Below are 16,465 nucleotides of genomic sequence, written 5' to 3' on the forward strand. Positions count from 1 at the left end.
TTTTTTCAGTGCTTAGAAACAAGACGGTCATTGGATAATGCTGCGATTATGTCCCGCCCACGGACACTCAGCGTCTCTGGGATGAATGGAGGAGTGGGCTGGCCCGGACTCCGAGCGTCTGCGTGATGATTGGAGGGTCTGTCATCTCTTTTTAATCCACTTTTATGTCCTAAAACCAGGGGCGTCGCAACCGTGGGGGATGTGGGTGTTTTAACACCCACACTTTTCCCGGTGAGAGGGTTAAACACCCGCACTTTTTCTGCAGTTTTCCGCAGTTTTGTACAAACGCATTACAGCAGTCGCTCCTCCGTTTCTCTGTCAGCTCTGTGTCTGCGCTCGATGTGGCTGCTTCCTCTCCCCTCCCTCTCAAACAGGACACTGGCTTTGAGTGTGACCGGCTGATGATTGGCTGTTCTGCCTTAAGTCCCGCCTCTCTTGGTCTGTTATCGGTCAGCTCGTGCTGAGGAGGCGGGATCTTATGGTTATGGTTATTTACGTCTGTATAAAGTAACTGTGATGAAGAAGGCAGGGAATTGACGAGGAGGAGGGACAAATTGTCCTTGTCAAGCAGTGTATTTATGGGTTTATTGCCAGTGCTATTGATTTTGATATTTTGAGTATTGTTTTATTGATTAGCTGAATACTTTTGTGGATTCTTACCTATTATGTATGATTGTACCTGTTCATCCATCCATCCATCCATTTTCTACCGCTTATCCGGGGCCGGGTCGCGGGGGCAGCAGTCTAAGCAGGGATGCCCAGACTTCCCTCTCCCTAGCCACTTCCTCCAGCTCTTCCGGGGGGACACCGAGGCGTTCCCAGGCCAGCCGGGAGACATAGTCCCTCCAGCGTGTCCTAGGTCTTCCCCGGGGTCTTCTCCCGGTGGGACATGCCCGGAACACCTTACCGGGAAGGCGTCCAGGGGGCATCCGGAAAAGATGCCCGAGCCACCTCAGCTGGCCCCTCTCGATGTGGAGGAGCAGCGGATCTACTCTGAGCTCCTCCCGAGTGACCGAGCTTCTCACCCTATCTCTAAGGGATCGCCCGGCCACCCTGCGGAGAAAGCTCATTTCGGCCGCCTGTATCCGGGATCTTGTCCTTTCGGTCATGACCCACAGCTCATGACCATAGGTGAGAGTAGGAACGTAGATTGACCGGTAAATCGAGAGCTTCGCTTTGCGGCTCAGCTCCTTCTTCACCACGACAGACCGGTACAGCGACTGCATTACTGCAGAAGCTGCACCGATCCGTCTGTCAATCTCCCGCTCCATCCTTCCCTCACTCGTGAACAAGACCCCCAGATACTTGAACTCCTCCACTTGAGGCAGGAACTCTCCACCTACCTGAAGTGAGCAAGCCACCCTTTTCCGGCTGAGAACCATGGCCTCAGATTTGGAGGTGCTGATTCTCATCCCAGCCGCTTCACACTCGGCTGCAAACCGTCCCAGTGCATGCTGAAGGTCCTGGTCTGATGGGGCCAGCACGATGACATCATCCGCAAAGAGCAGAGATGCAATTGTGTGGTCACCAAACCCGACGCCCTCCGGCCCCTGGCTGCGCCTAGAAATTCTGTCCATAAAAATTATGAACAGAACCGGCGACAAAGGGCAGCCCTGCCGGAGTCCAACATGCACCGGAAACAAGTCTGACTTACTGCCGGCAATGCGAACCAAGCTCCTGCTCCGGTCGTACAGGGACCGGATGGCCCTTAGCAAAGGGTCCCGAATCCCATACTCCCGGAGCACCCTCCACAAGATGCTGCGAGGGACACAGTCGAATGCCTTCTCCAAATCCACAAAACACATGTGGATTGGTTGGGTAAACTCCCATGAACCCTCCAGCACCCTGAAGAGGGTATAGAGCTGGTCCAGTGTTCCACGACCGGGACGGAAACCACACTGTTCCTCCTGAATCCGAGGTTCTACTATCGGCCGGATTCTCCTCTCCAGTACCCTGGCATAGACTTTCCCGGGGAGGCTGAGAAGTGTGATCCCCCGGTAATTGGAGCACACCCTCCGGTCCCCCTTCTTAAAAAGGGGGACCACCACCCCGGTCTGCCAGTCCAAGGGCACTGTCCCCGACCGCCACGCGATGCTGCAGAGGCGTGTCAGCCAAGACAGCCCCACAACATCCAGAGACTTGAGGTACTCAGGACGGATCTCATCCACCCCCGGTGCCCTGCCACCGAGGAGTTTCTTGACTACCTCGGTGACTTCATCCCGGGTGATGGGCAAGTCCGCCTCTGAGCCCTCGGCCTCTGCTTCCTCAATGGAAGACGTGACGGCGGGATTGAGGAGATCCTCGAAGTTTTCCTTCCACCGCCCGATGATATCCCCGGTCGAGGTCAACAGCTGCCCCCCTCCACTGTAAACAGCGTTGGTGGGGCATTGCTTCCCCCTCCTGAGGCGTCGGACGGTTTGCCAGAATCTCTTCGAGGCCGACCGATAGTCCTTCTCCATGGCCTCGCCGAACTCCTCCCAGGCCCGAGTTTTTGCCTCCCCAACCACCCGGGCTGCAGTCCGCTTGGCCTGTCGGTACCTGTCAGCTGCCTCGGGAGTCCCACAAGCCAGCCAGGCCCGATAGGACTCCTTCTTCAGCTTGACGGCATCCCTTACTTCCGGTGTCCACCACCGGGTTCGGGGATTGCCGCCTCGACAGGCACCGGAGACCTTACGGCCACAGCTCCGAGTGGCTGCGTTGACAATGGAGGTGGAGAACATGGTCCACTCGGACTCAATATCTCCAGACTCCCTCGGGATCTGGTCGAAGCTCTGCCGGAGGTGGAAGTTGAAGATCTCTCTGACAGGCGATTCGGCCAAACGTTCCCAACAGACCCTCACAGTACGTTTGGGTCTGCCGAGTCTGTCCAGCTTCCTCCCCCGCCATCGGATCCAACTCACCACCAGGTGGTGATCGGTTGACAGCTCCGCCCCTCTCTTCACCCAATGTCCAAGACATACGGCCGTAGGTCAGATGAAACAACAACAAAGTCGATCATTGACCTCCGGCCAAGGGTGTCCTGGTGCCATGTGCACTGATGGACACCCTTATGCTTGAACATGGTGTTCGTTATGGCCAAACTGTAACTCGCACAGAAGTCCAATAACAGAACACCACTCGGGTTCAGATCAGGGGGGCCGTTCCTCCCAATCACGCCCCTCCAGGTGTCACTGTCGCTGCCCACGTGAGCGTTGAAGTCACCCAGCAGAACGACGGAGTCCCCAGTCGGGGCGCTTTCCAGCACCCCTCCCAGAGACTCCAAGAAGGCCGGGTACTCTACACTGCCATTTGGCCCATAGGCGCAAACGACAGTGAGAGACCTATCCCCGACCCGGAGGCGCAGGGAAGCGACCCTCTCGTTCACCGGGGTAAACTCCAACACATGGCGGCTGAGCTGGGGGGCTATAAGCAAACCCACACCAGCCCGCCGCCTCTCACCCTTGGCAACTCCAGAGTGGTAAAGAGTCCATCCTCCCTCGAGGAGTGTGGTTCCAGAGCCCAAGCTGTGCGTAGAGGTGATCCCGACTATCTCTAGTCGGAATCTCTGAACCTCACGCACAAGCTCCGGCTCCTTCCCCGTCAGAGAGGTGACGTTCCATGTCCCTAGAGCTAGATTCCGCGTCCAGGGATCGGGTTGTCGAGGCCCCCGCCTTCGACTACCACCCGTTCCACTTTGCACCGGCCCCTTACGGTCCCTCCTGTAGGTGGTGAATCCACGGGAGGGTGGCCCCACGTCGCTCCTTCGGGCTGAGCCCGGCCGGACCCCATGGGGGGAGGTCCGACCACCAGGCGCTCGCATACGAGCCCCAACCCCGGGCCTGGCTCCAGGGTGGGGCCCCGGCCACGCCATACCGGGCGACGTCACGGTCCTCGAAATTGTGGTCATCATATGGGTTTTTTTTGAACCGCTCTTGGTCTGACCCGTCGCCTAGGACCTGTTTGCCTTGGGAGACCCTACCAGGGGCATATAGCCCCGGACAACATAGCTCCTAGGGTCTTTCGGGTACTCAAACCCCTCCACCACGGTAAGGTGGCAGTTCAAGGAGGAGTTGTACCTGTTGAAGAACTAAATTGTAAATTGTTATATTATTTATACCACCAGAGAAAAAGCTTTGTGTGGGAGTTTTTTATATCTCCCCTTTTCAAGGCGCAAGTAAGCGAACTTAGGCAGTCTCAGTCATAGTCCTGTCAGACCCGTGTCACTATCAAGTTTACCACTGTCTATTCCCCCTGGGATTATTAAAGTATTTATGATTCTTATTCATTAGCAAGTCTACTGTTCTGTATTTTAACAACAGAGTTTTTACTTCTTTTCTAATATCACTCATTTAAATGGGAAGCTTTTTATATCGGGTATGTTATACCTCTTGTACCGTTCTGTCATTCTTCGTTTTAATTGTTAACAAACAACCACATCCATCCCCCGTACTTTTTAAAAGCTTGCTACGCCCCTGCCTAAAACGCTCGTTTTTTGGGGTCGACAGCTTATAAAAACCTATTTCTTGTTTTTTTAGCATGTTTGCTATACACATTGTCACATATCAGCTTTTAGACATTTTTTTTATATATAAATGACAAGGAGGCGGCAGCTTCTCGCAATGCAAAGAGACGGTTGGTGTGGGCGTGGTCTTCAGATTATGACGCGTATCACTCTGTGTCTCCATTTCCAACTCAGTCCCATTGCGGATTTTGCATGTGTAGTCGAAAGATAAACTGCTGCAACCTTCATCGTATATTTCACACAATTTCACACCACATTCATTGTTTCATTTTAACATAATTCCCACATTTCCTCCCGTTGAGTTAAATATATATAAATATATATATATATATATATATATTAGATCGTTTGTTCATTAATTCATATAGTCTGAACTAGCCAGCTAGCAAACTGCACACGATGGCAGACAGTGCTAATATTGTCGAACTGATTTTGGCAAAGCCATTAGAAAGTCTTCGTTACGAGGAGAAACTTAGAATTAAACAGCAGGGCAGATCAACACCTAAGATTGATTTAGTGCAAAAGATAGGGAAAAGTAACAGGTCTTTTCAGCTCTCCTGGTATGACAAAGTTAGCTGGCTGACAGGAAGTGCTGTGAAAAAGAAAATGTACTGCTGGCCATGTCTCTTGATGAAACCATCTCATGGATGTGTTGTTTGGTCAAAATTGGGGTTTGGAGATCTGTCAAACTTTGACAGGGCATATAAAAGGCATGGAAATACCAATGAACATGTGAGTGCATGTGCAAGATTAAGTTGCATGGGCAGGATCAGGGTTGAGCATGCAATCAATGAAAGTGCTCGCATTCAAGTGGCTAAACAAAATGACACTGTTAAACGAAGAGCATTTTCTTGAAAAGGAACGTAGGGCAGAATTTACATATAAATAAATGGACATTTTTTATGATTTAGGCCGAAAATGAGCTTCCCCTCTTTAAAAGATCGGCAGCCGCCACTGTTTTAGAGCTATATAGAACCATATTTTTTTATTGTTCAGAGGCACTACTGAAGCATCAAGATATAGTTCTACAGCAAGTCAAGGAGTCATATGACGCGATTTCATGTTTTCCTGTATCTTTGGTGTGTTACAAGTTGTTCGAGCATATATTAAATGCATAAAAATGTTTTATTTAAAAGCGGAGGCTCATCCAAACCTGCCTAAAATGCCTTGTTTAACCAAGCCCCCACATTTCTTCTTCAGTTCATAAGAAGTGTTGAAGAACACTTTGCATATCCAAAATTTGCAAGACAGAAGGCATGTCTATTCCTGCTGTAGTGTTGTTGTGTTGATGCCATCATGTTGTCGAGACGATCTGTGTTTCATTGGAATAGAAAAAAGTACTTAGTTTGTCTTAGATTTATTTTCCCAATGGACTAATAAGCCTACACAAAGAAATGAATAACTGTAGTAATGTGTGGTTTTTACTGCCCACGGAAAAGACTGTTTGCTTAGTGGAGGAGTGGATTTATAAGATAAACATTCTTTGTCCGATATGCTATGTTTTCTACCTTATTTGATCATCATGTGAAGCCCTGGACATATAAAAATCTCCAGATGTCTTCAGGTACCTTATTGTCACGGTTGTGTTCTGTTGTGGTTAGTTTTTTCCTTCTCTATCTGATTTCTTTATTCTTCTAAAATAAATGAGTTCAAAAGCTTGATATCAATCTGTGTCTTGTCTTTACGATCCCATATCTACAGAATTCGCTCACAACATCCAATTTATTTCTGATTTGATTTCGAGGGTGATCAAAAACACACAAATAAACTTAAAGTGTACCTAACATATGTTTTTTTAGGCCCTACTTTGGGTAATGGAGTGTCCAACAATAAGTTGATGTACATACAATGTGTAAAAACTCTATAATCTCGTAATTATATGCAGTTATTCGTACCCTACTTCTTGACTGACTCTCAAATGATTCGTTCCGTGATTCACCCGTCTAGGCCCCTCCTACCCGGTGACCTTGTGTCATGTGATTGGTCAGATCGTGTAGTCTGATGTGATTGGTCAAACGCGTTCATCATTTGCGCAAATGGAACGCCTACCATCATTACAGGATTACGGTTTACGGTTTACATGTGGTTGGATGTCTTTATATATATAACAGTATATATAACATATAACAGTATTATACATGGACTAGTTGACAGGGCATATAGTGTACCGTGTTCGTATCTTCAGATGTTATTACAATACAGATAGTACTCGACTCAGTTCTTGAAACAAATACTTTGAGAATTCATGGAACAAATAAATCAGCCGAGTAAATAGCAAGATAAACAAACTGTAACACACCAGAAATATAGCTACATGCTAATGTTAGCGTTATATCCATTAGTTAAACACAGACATAAGGTACAAAAATATTTATTGAAGTTAAGACAAAAATGAATAGTCACACTTGTGATTCGGTGGAGCTAAAAGGTCCAAATAGAGTTGGTATTCCCCCTCTTTCAATGATAGTCGTTACACACACACTGCAGTGAACGCGCCAATATTATCAAAGCAATCATCGGTGAAATGACGCGCACACAGTTAAACTCTGGGCTTATACTAATTCGATATTCTTTGAAAAATGAATTGTAACCATTTGTCCCTCAGATGTTCTTGCTTAGGTAGTTGAAATAAGACGGACTTAGTTTCACACCGTAGAACAGACTCTAGACATGATACACACGCATCACGAACGAGCGACAGTGTTTGGGGGAGGAGTTTTCCCGGCAGTCTCAGCAACACGTTCATGTATAGTGACGTAGATATGCATCCACCACCCGTTTGTGTGATTCAGACTCGACTGCCATTTTTACAAGCAAATAACTTCGTTATTTATTCACTTTCGGACTTACAACTTGGAAGACAGCTTACTTTCAAACGCGGCAACATAACAGAATCATGAAACGTAATTTTCATGATGTCATGTTATGTACGCTTTAATGTTCATAAGGAACCTGAAGTTTAACAGTTGGGTCTTCCAAACGAGGACAAAATTAGAAATCAGGGGTTAAGTTTTATTTACAGCACTGTTCCAAAACAGCAAAACTCCAAAATTCAAGTGTCTGCAGCACATTTACCTGGTTGTGAACAAAGACTGTTTCGGAAAAGTGGGGTAAATCCAACTTTTTATTGACAGTCTGCTGCTTCTCACTCGCACCCTGTAAGTACATTTTCATTATTAAAGAATTTGCAACTGACTATTCAAACGTAGGGATAAGCGGGGAAAAAATGGATGGATGGATATTCAAACGTAAGCCGTTTTTGTCGGTCCTTTGATCACAAGTGGAGAAATATGTTTCTATTTACGAGGCTGAATCCAAAGGGAGCTGGATTCAGCCTTGTATCCACTTTCTATTCTCTTCCTATCAATCTAGGCTCCATTTTCCAGCTAAGCCTGCCCCTGTTAAGTCCCCAGGGACTAAGACTTTTCCCCCCAGGACTTCCCCAGTCAAGCCCCCGGGGGCTTTGTGCTCCCGAGCGCCACCCCGGACCGGTACTGTTCCCCCCTATCCCAACCCCATTGACATCCCCCCATGAAGTTTGTTGCTCCCCCCTCCCTTGTTTGTTATTTTTATTGTCTCACCCTATCCCAGTCGTGATTCTGTTTTGTTTGCCTTTGTCTTGTTTTGTTTTGTCGTTGTCCCAGTCTGTCCGGTCTTGTCAGTCTAGTCTCACACCTTGAGGTGTTCATTTAAGGGGGACACTTATGTCCTTTTCATGACTTATGTCATGATTCCCCCATCATGTCATGTTTATTCTTGTTCTTGCATCGGAGTCATGGCATAGTCTTAAGTTTTGTGTGGAGGGAGAGATTGTGACCCTATCGGCCTTCGATACTCTCTCTCCAGTCCACATCTTTGTTCCCGCCATCTAATTTCCTTGTTACCTTCCCATCAGTGTTTCATCCCCTACACCTGTCCCCTGTTAATTATGCTTTGTCTATTTCCCTTTATAATATCCTCATGTCTATTCTCCTGTGCTCGGTCATTGTTTGATCACATTCAGTGTGCCTACTGGTGCGTCGTTGTGCTTCCGTGCTTGTTTTGCCTTGCTTGTTTTCCTCCCTGCCTAGAGATTTACCTTGCCTCTGGTTTGGATGTTTTATTGTAGTAAGTCTTGTAAGTACAAGTACAAGTTTTTTGTAGCTTAAAGCTGCAGTATCTAACCTTGGTATTTGACCACAAGAGGGCGCATTTCCAACAATAACAAAGGCGAAGCTTGATGACGCTATGAAGCAGGTGACGATGGGAGATGTCGTTTTAAATGCGTTTTCGCCATAGCAATGTATCTAAATTGGATAAACGAATCATGATCACGGATGAGGTAACGTTATTGATAAAAAAATGCTACCAGTGCTGCCAACTCTCACGCTTACGCCGTGTGACACACGGATTTCTCTATTTTCACACGCACTCACGCCACACATCCAATTTCTCACGCAAAAAAAATAACGATCGTGGGGCGAGACTCGTTCGTTTCTTTTCAAACTCCCCGACGGTAGATGGCGCTGATGGCTTGCTGCACCCCCAAGTTAGCGACAGGGGAAAAGAAACCCTGAAAGACAATGAGAGAAACTACCACCTCAAGTCTGATGATGAATCTGAGACTAGGTATCAGGGCTCTCAAGTATCACGCATTGAGCGTGACAGTCACTCATTTCTGTCTTTTGTCACGCACTCCCGCCACACATTGTATTTCTCACGCAGAAAAACTATTTATAATACATTTAATATGCCGCAGAGCCCAAAAGTTATCTGGTCGCGCCGCTCTCACTATGGAAACCGGCAGGAATCAAGCGCGTCTCCCCTGGAGTTTTTAATCGAGCCTGCCACTTATCAGCCAATCAAAAAAAAGAAATAGGCTACACAATAGCCAATCAGAAAATAGCACTATTGTATCTGGGTAAGATTTAACACAACAACCAATGAAAAAAAAGCATCCTGGAATTGTTCACCATCTTCCTCGTTCACCCACAGAGGAAACCACTGGACCTCCGAGCATCACTTTGAGCACAAAGTAAGTAATGATCTCCTGTTACAACAAATTCACAACATAATTGACACAAACAATGACAACTTGACTGCTGTTAGAGAATATTTCCCTGATAATTAGCATCAGTTTTTCATGAGTGTCTGTTACTTAGCCAACAGTTTTACAGCCTGTTCACTGACAACATCTGCTCAAAACAAGTAACGTTAGTCTAGGCCTAGTCATATTTTCGTTATCACACGATGACTGACATATTGTCACATTATAAATATATCTCTCTCCAATAGGCTTAATAATTTTATTAGCACTAAATTAATTAAAGTGCATTGAATAGTCGATGTTATAGGTCACTTTTAAAATCATGTCATATTTTATAATTATATAATCCTGGCCATGGATGCATTAATCTTTGCATCTGTCTTAAAAGGCAACTAAGCATCCTTTCATTCACCCTGAGAGGAAAGCCCCCCAAAAAGAGCAGGTTACAGGATGCTGGCCCAGAGAAGGTGGCGAAAATGGTAGGCACATTAGGGGAGGAGACAGAGGAGGAGACAGTGCAGGTGGAAGATGATGAGACAGTGCAGGTGGAAGATGATGAGACAGTGCAGGTGGAAGATGAAGAGACAGTGCAGGTGGAAGAGGAAGAGACGGTGGAGGAGATGGCTAAGGTGTCAGAAGACAAATTTTATAAATGGAAATTGAATAAACACTTTGTATTTGGTTAAATTGTCAGTGTCATGTGTCAGATATTTTCTTCCTGGGGGGGGGGGTTGGGGGGAGTGTCACTCTTGCCTGTCTTCAAAACTTGAGAGCCCTGTGCTACAGTGACAGAATGTACAGTCATGTGGTGTAATTCATATCTATTAAAATCATCTTTACTGTAACTATTACGTTACTTGTACAATAACAAAATAAATAATTGATTTGCTTACCTGTCTATCAATACACTCGCGAGAGCAGAGTCTCTGTCAAGTCCAAGATTGTCGCGCAGCTCTCTCCATCTCGAAAACGCCTGGCCGATATTTATCCTGGTTTTATTCCTCCGTTTGTCACACAGTCTGCGTGTATCCAAATATGGACGCTTCCGTTTTACTGGCACTTCAATACTCGCCAAAGAGTAATCGTGATCCATAACAACCACTTCCGCATTTGACCATGTTATATTCTGGTCTACACCGGAACAAAGTATAGAGCGGACATTGCGTCACTGAGAGGCGACATTTCTTTTCCGGGACGGCCAGTTATTTAAAATCGGAATTTCTCTGAAATAAAAAATCTTTAGGGACTTTTGAAATATTGTAAGTACACAACTGGAGGAAATATATCACACTGTGCAAGTTATTTTCTGAAATTTTATTACAAAATTATTACATACTGGAGCTTTAAAGTATATTATCTTTTGTTTTATGCCCCCTCGTGGGAAGTCTTTGTTTTTGTACTCCACCTAAGTTCAGTTTTCCCCATCGTGGGTTTTGTTCTTATTTTATTATTAAAATCTATGTTGTGTTGACCCCATCATCGTCTGCCTGCATCTGTGTTCTTCCCCTCAACCCATTCCCTGACATTTATACAGTGAAAAATCACCAATATGCATCATACATCATATCTTCGCTGTCCTTCTAAAACCATGTAATTCCAAATTCACAGTTTTTCAAGAACTTGTAAAAAAACTGTGTACTTTTTGAATGTTTAAATAGCAACAACTATGTTGAGAAGTGTTTTTTATACTTTTTAATGGCTTGGTTTTAGAAACCCCAGTGACCAACACGAAGGTTGACTTGTGATTTTATGGGGGAAAAAACGAATTATGGAAATATGAGGACATCAGCAAACTTTAATTTTAATTGACATTGACAAGCCAAAAACTGCTTTAAAGTAATCTGATGCCATCCAGTTTTTCCAAGTGCTTCACCTTTTTCAAATTCTAGCAAGAATAATGGGTGATTCCAAAATGTGTTGTGACATGAAAATAAAAATGTTTAGTAGCTTGGACTTACTGTTTGTCATTCTTGTGTGTTTCAGGTGTGTTTAGTGTTTATGAAGATGAAGTGAAGTCTGTGTCAGCGATAGAAGGAGAAAATGTCACTCTACACACTGATGTTACTGAATTACAGGCAGATGATCAGATACTGTGGAAGTTTGTTCCTCAAGGGACTCTTATAGCTGAAATCTATACAAACGCCAACTCAAGCTATTTTTATGTACAAGACAGGCGATTCAACAATAAACTACAGCTGGACAGTAAGACTGGATCTCTCACCATTACAAACATCCGAAGCACAGACACAGGTCTTTATAAACTACAGAGGAACAGCAGGGGAAATTCACACACAATGAGATTCAATGTTACTGTGTATGGTGAGCTTCCTCAACATTTTTTGTTTTATTTAAACAAAATCACAAATGTTTCTTTACAATCTATAGATTTGAAGTAGTTTACCCAAATATGAACTTTTCCTTGTTTTACCCTCCCTTACTCTCCCATTAAAATAGATTACATTGTTTCTTTAATCTAAAATCCCCTGGTCCTTCCTTACTTTGTAATGACATTAAATAGCAACCCATTTTTGAAGCTCATATGTAATCCATACAACATTAAAACTATGAGAAACATCTTTAAATAATATTTCTTACTATCATGCTTCTCTTTGGTTTTTATAGCTCATCTGCCTGTCCCTGTGTTCACCAGAGGTTCTGTGTCAAAATGTGTGTTGTTGTGTTCAGTGATGAATGTGTCACATGTGAGTCTCTCCTGGTACAAAGGAAACAGTTTATTGTCCAGCATCAGTGTGTCTGATCTCAACATCAGACTCTCTCTACCTCTGGAGGTGTAATATCACGATACAAACACATACAGCTGTGTTATCAACAATCCCATCACAAATCACACACAACATCTCAACACCAATGAACTCTGTGGTATGACAGTTGTTGATATCAACGTAAAGTCATTAAGCTGACATGTATATTCTCATTTTGATATATATTTTGTATATTTTGTCATTTTGTATTTCATTATTGAGTTGAAATTTTCCCTCTAAAAAACAAAACGAAGATGATAATTTGCGCAACTTAAATAAGGGGGCCTATTTCTACGATCTAAGTGCATGGTCTTAAGCACATAGCGCAAGTGCGCTTGGCATGTCCGATTCCACTTTTTGCAACCATTCCCTTGTGTGCACAAATGGTCCAAGGTTTCACTGGGTTCGTCAGGTAGGCACACTGTAAACCCGGATAAGTTGGCAATATTTAAACATTACAATTTTTGAGTTTTGGAGGTTCTTGGTTTAAATAATGGAACTTTTAAATTTTGATTACAAATTTTGATTTGAGTTCTAAGTTCTTACCAAATCTAAGCAAGTGTGATTTAAATATTTAATTGATCCTTTTTATAAAAATGAAGTAGACAGAACTTACACAAGTACACCAAAATTGCATTTTTAAGTTCACAAATTTTCTTTATTTTACATATTTATTTGTCTTCATATGCATAAATCAAACACCTTGACATATATACAGTACAAACCAAAATGAGCTAGAAGAGACTGATCTTAGAACTGACGTTTTCACAGTTGCTGCTCACAAAATGTAGTTTTGTTTATAAAATTAAGTTCAACTGACATAATCTGTTTGATTATTTTGAAAATTTGGGTTTACAGTGCATCCTCAGTGTTTGGGGGATATACGATTATAGAAATACATTGCATATTTATACTTACCTTTCCTTGCTATTATCAGAAAGACATCTCATGAGTTGTGTTTCGGGTCCCACTTTCATTACATCCATTATCATGGGTGAAAGCTACCTTTTGGTGAGGTGATGGTTATAATACCCTTTGAATGCTTCACAACATTGCGATGCATCGATCGACCCAAAAAATTATTTTTATTTGCTTACAAAGCCAGTTTCGAGCATTTGTGCACACATCTTTATATAAAGGAGGAAACCCAGCCTCTAATGCTTATGTGGATTGAACAATTACAAAACCCTTAACGGGAATCAAAGTATGAGTATTTAAAAAACTTTAGCTAGCGACACCCAGCGATGGAAACTTAAGGGGGATATGTTGTCAAAATTCAATTGAGCATATTTACTTTGGTTGAAAATCTGCCAGGAGTCAATTAAACTAATAACTGTTTGTGTGTTACAGATGACAGCCAGCAATCTGATAAGGATAACACAAAATTTATTTTAGGTGTTATTTTTATAATTATTTGTGTTGTGACACTTCTTGCTTTAATAATATACTTCAAGCAACCAACACATGCGGGCAAGTATAGCCTACAGCTGATATGTCTTTTTTACAGGATACTTGAAACTATAAGCATATAGATCCTTGGTGGGTGTATGCACTAAAGTGATTAGAAATGTAAAACCAAAAGTAGTAGTTAATGCCAAAAATTCCTGTACTATATTGATGAGATATAAAATGTAATATCCTGTAGATCTAAAACAAATAATAAGGCAAACTGAAAACATGTAAGATCCTATGCAGATAAATACTAAATAAATAAATAAATGTCCATTTGTCAGTCAGACAGCGTTAGATAACAGCTGTTATGATGACAATTTGTGTGTTCAACAGATGCCAACAGAGATCAAGATGTGCCCGATTACATTCTCCCACAGTACTCTGGTAATGTTTTACCTCTTTATAGTACATTTTAAACCATTGGATCATTTTTTCAATGTTATTATCTGATTTTGGACATTTGAAAGAGAAATTTAATCTAACAGGGGTTCCTGGAGCGGACAGCCCGACCAACAGACTTCACATGGAGACTCATCTGCTAGATCAAGCATTATCATCATCACAGAACTCCATGTCGTTTAATGTCAATAGTAGCAGAGATTTTATCTTAAATACAGTATAACGTATCATTGTTAGCTACAGTAGGCTTTAATGTTGCTAGTTGTCTATCCATTCTGCACTTTACCTAGAATCTATGTATTCTGATGTATTTTATAATCTGCAATCTATGCATTCAGCACTTTAGATGTTTCAGGGGTCAAAAACACCAAGTGATGTATGTTTCTTAAAAGATTCTTTCACGGAGACGTCTGTTTGATATTCTATTTTGACGTCTATCTTGACACGATTTTTCTACAACACTTCAAATGCTATTAGATTGTTAATGATAATCTTAAATCTATAATTTACCTTATTCGTAAATTTATTTCTTTTTTCTCGATTGGAGTTTTGGGTTCCTTGCCACCGTTTGCATATTGTTTTGCACTATTTGCCTGAAAGAAATTAAGTATTGAAAGCGCCAGTAGGCGGCAGCGATTCACTGTTTTAATGAGTGAGCCACTTATTCATTCCTCCAATTCGTTCAAAAGTCAGATTATTTTAGGAAGAAAACAAACATCAATGTGAATGCTTTTGTCATTAAAAATTACATACACTATTGAAAAATGAACTAGCAAAACAGATGGCTGCTTTGGTAACTTGTTATACTGATAGTTATAGCTAAATACATTGCAATGGATTATCTAGCTAATATATATGGTGTGTACTTAGCTATTATTACACAATATTCTCATACCTCATTCTCAGTGCATGCTTTATTTTTTTTGCATCCCTCTCTGACCAGCAGTTTAAGATAGTCCACTGTGCAGCGCTTCTCTTCATTTTTGGCGTACGTTAAGTTACCCGTGTGCTCTCCCATTCAAACACCACTCGTGTTGTTTTGGTGAAAGTGCGACTCATTGGTTGGGCGGTACCAATCGGTTCAATGGAGGGGGAGTATTTTTTGTCTAATTTATTATGAGAAACTCATATTTGATTAGGAACAAAATTATAGTCACAAAATAAAGTAATTCTACATATTTTTCATTTGATCTACTGTGATTTTCATGTTGAAATATTGGAGGGGTTGTAACTGATGGATTTGAATATTGGGGGGGGGCTACCTCGCCCCTATCCCCCCCATAAACTACGCCCCTGAGCAGAATAAAAAAATTATCGGCAGATTCACTCCATGAAAGCACGCATTTATCGTTCAAATTCACCTCTCCAGCTACGACTAATCATTTCGGCGTCGAGTCTATTTTTACTTCTCTGCTCACGCTCAATTAAAGCGACAGTGCATTCTTCACAGACAAAATCCACATGAATCGACAGGGAAAAAAGTAACAGTTTTACCATTAAAGCATGTAAGTGGTGTCGCCACTTTTGCTTCGAGTTTATATGGTCATAACCACGACACCACATTTAAAGGATTCATAATAAATTCTTAAATGTTATGCTTATTCATGTGAATAAGTGAAAAACAATCGCATTAAGCTGTCAGTGTCTGAACCACACTGTCATCATAACCTTCTGAAATAAAATAGACAAAAATGCACAGACATTATGTTAAATGCATATATTGGGTGTGTGCTTTGTTACCGCAAATCTACGTTAAGGTTAGCGACGGACTAAAATCATGTATTAGGTGGAGCATTGGGGCAGGCCAGCTGAGATTTTAGAGCTCCGACTAACTAATTGGCATTAGTTTAAGTGCACTTAGACCGTAGGGGCTAATCTTTCCGTTTAGAACAGCACATATGTTGTCTACATTTCAAATGCTATTAGATTGTTAATGATAATCTTAAATCCATATTTTTTTTTATTTAGCCTTGTGCAAGCACTGCCCCAACCGGTACATTACCAGCCTTCAACGTTGAAATATGGTTGAAATAATGACAGCTGTTGTTTCAATTTTGATTGAAATGCTAAATGGTTGAAAAAGGGTAATAAAAACACTTATAAATCAACTTTTTTTATTTTACAAGATCCATATGTTGAATCAATTAATGTATGCACAGAATAAATAATTTCTGTCTTTTAAATTATTAAGATCATCATTATTATTATTTTATTATCCATTTACATTTTTATCATGAACCTTCTGGTATAAATATCAACAGCAATAAAAGATTGCAGTGCTTTACCACACTGAAACAATTCCTATTGGTTATTTAACCTTATTTG

The 16,465-nt window shown here is 42.4% G+C and overlaps 1 pseudogene; it reads left to right on the plus strand.

The window, feature by feature from the left end:
• The first annotated feature begins 11,424 nt into the window (after positions 1-11,424).
• LOC130429901 (CD48 antigen-like) lies at positions 11,425-14,363 on the plus strand (annotated as a pseudogene).
• The last annotated feature ends 2,102 nt before the right edge of the window (positions 14,364-16,465 follow it).

Source organism: Triplophysa dalaica, chromosome 10, assembly GCF_015846415.1.
Source record: "Triplophysa dalaica isolate WHDGS20190420 chromosome 10, ASM1584641v1, whole genome shotgun sequence".
Classification (NCBI taxonomy): domain Eukaryota; kingdom Metazoa; phylum Chordata; class Actinopteri; order Cypriniformes; family Nemacheilidae; genus Triplophysa; species Triplophysa dalaica.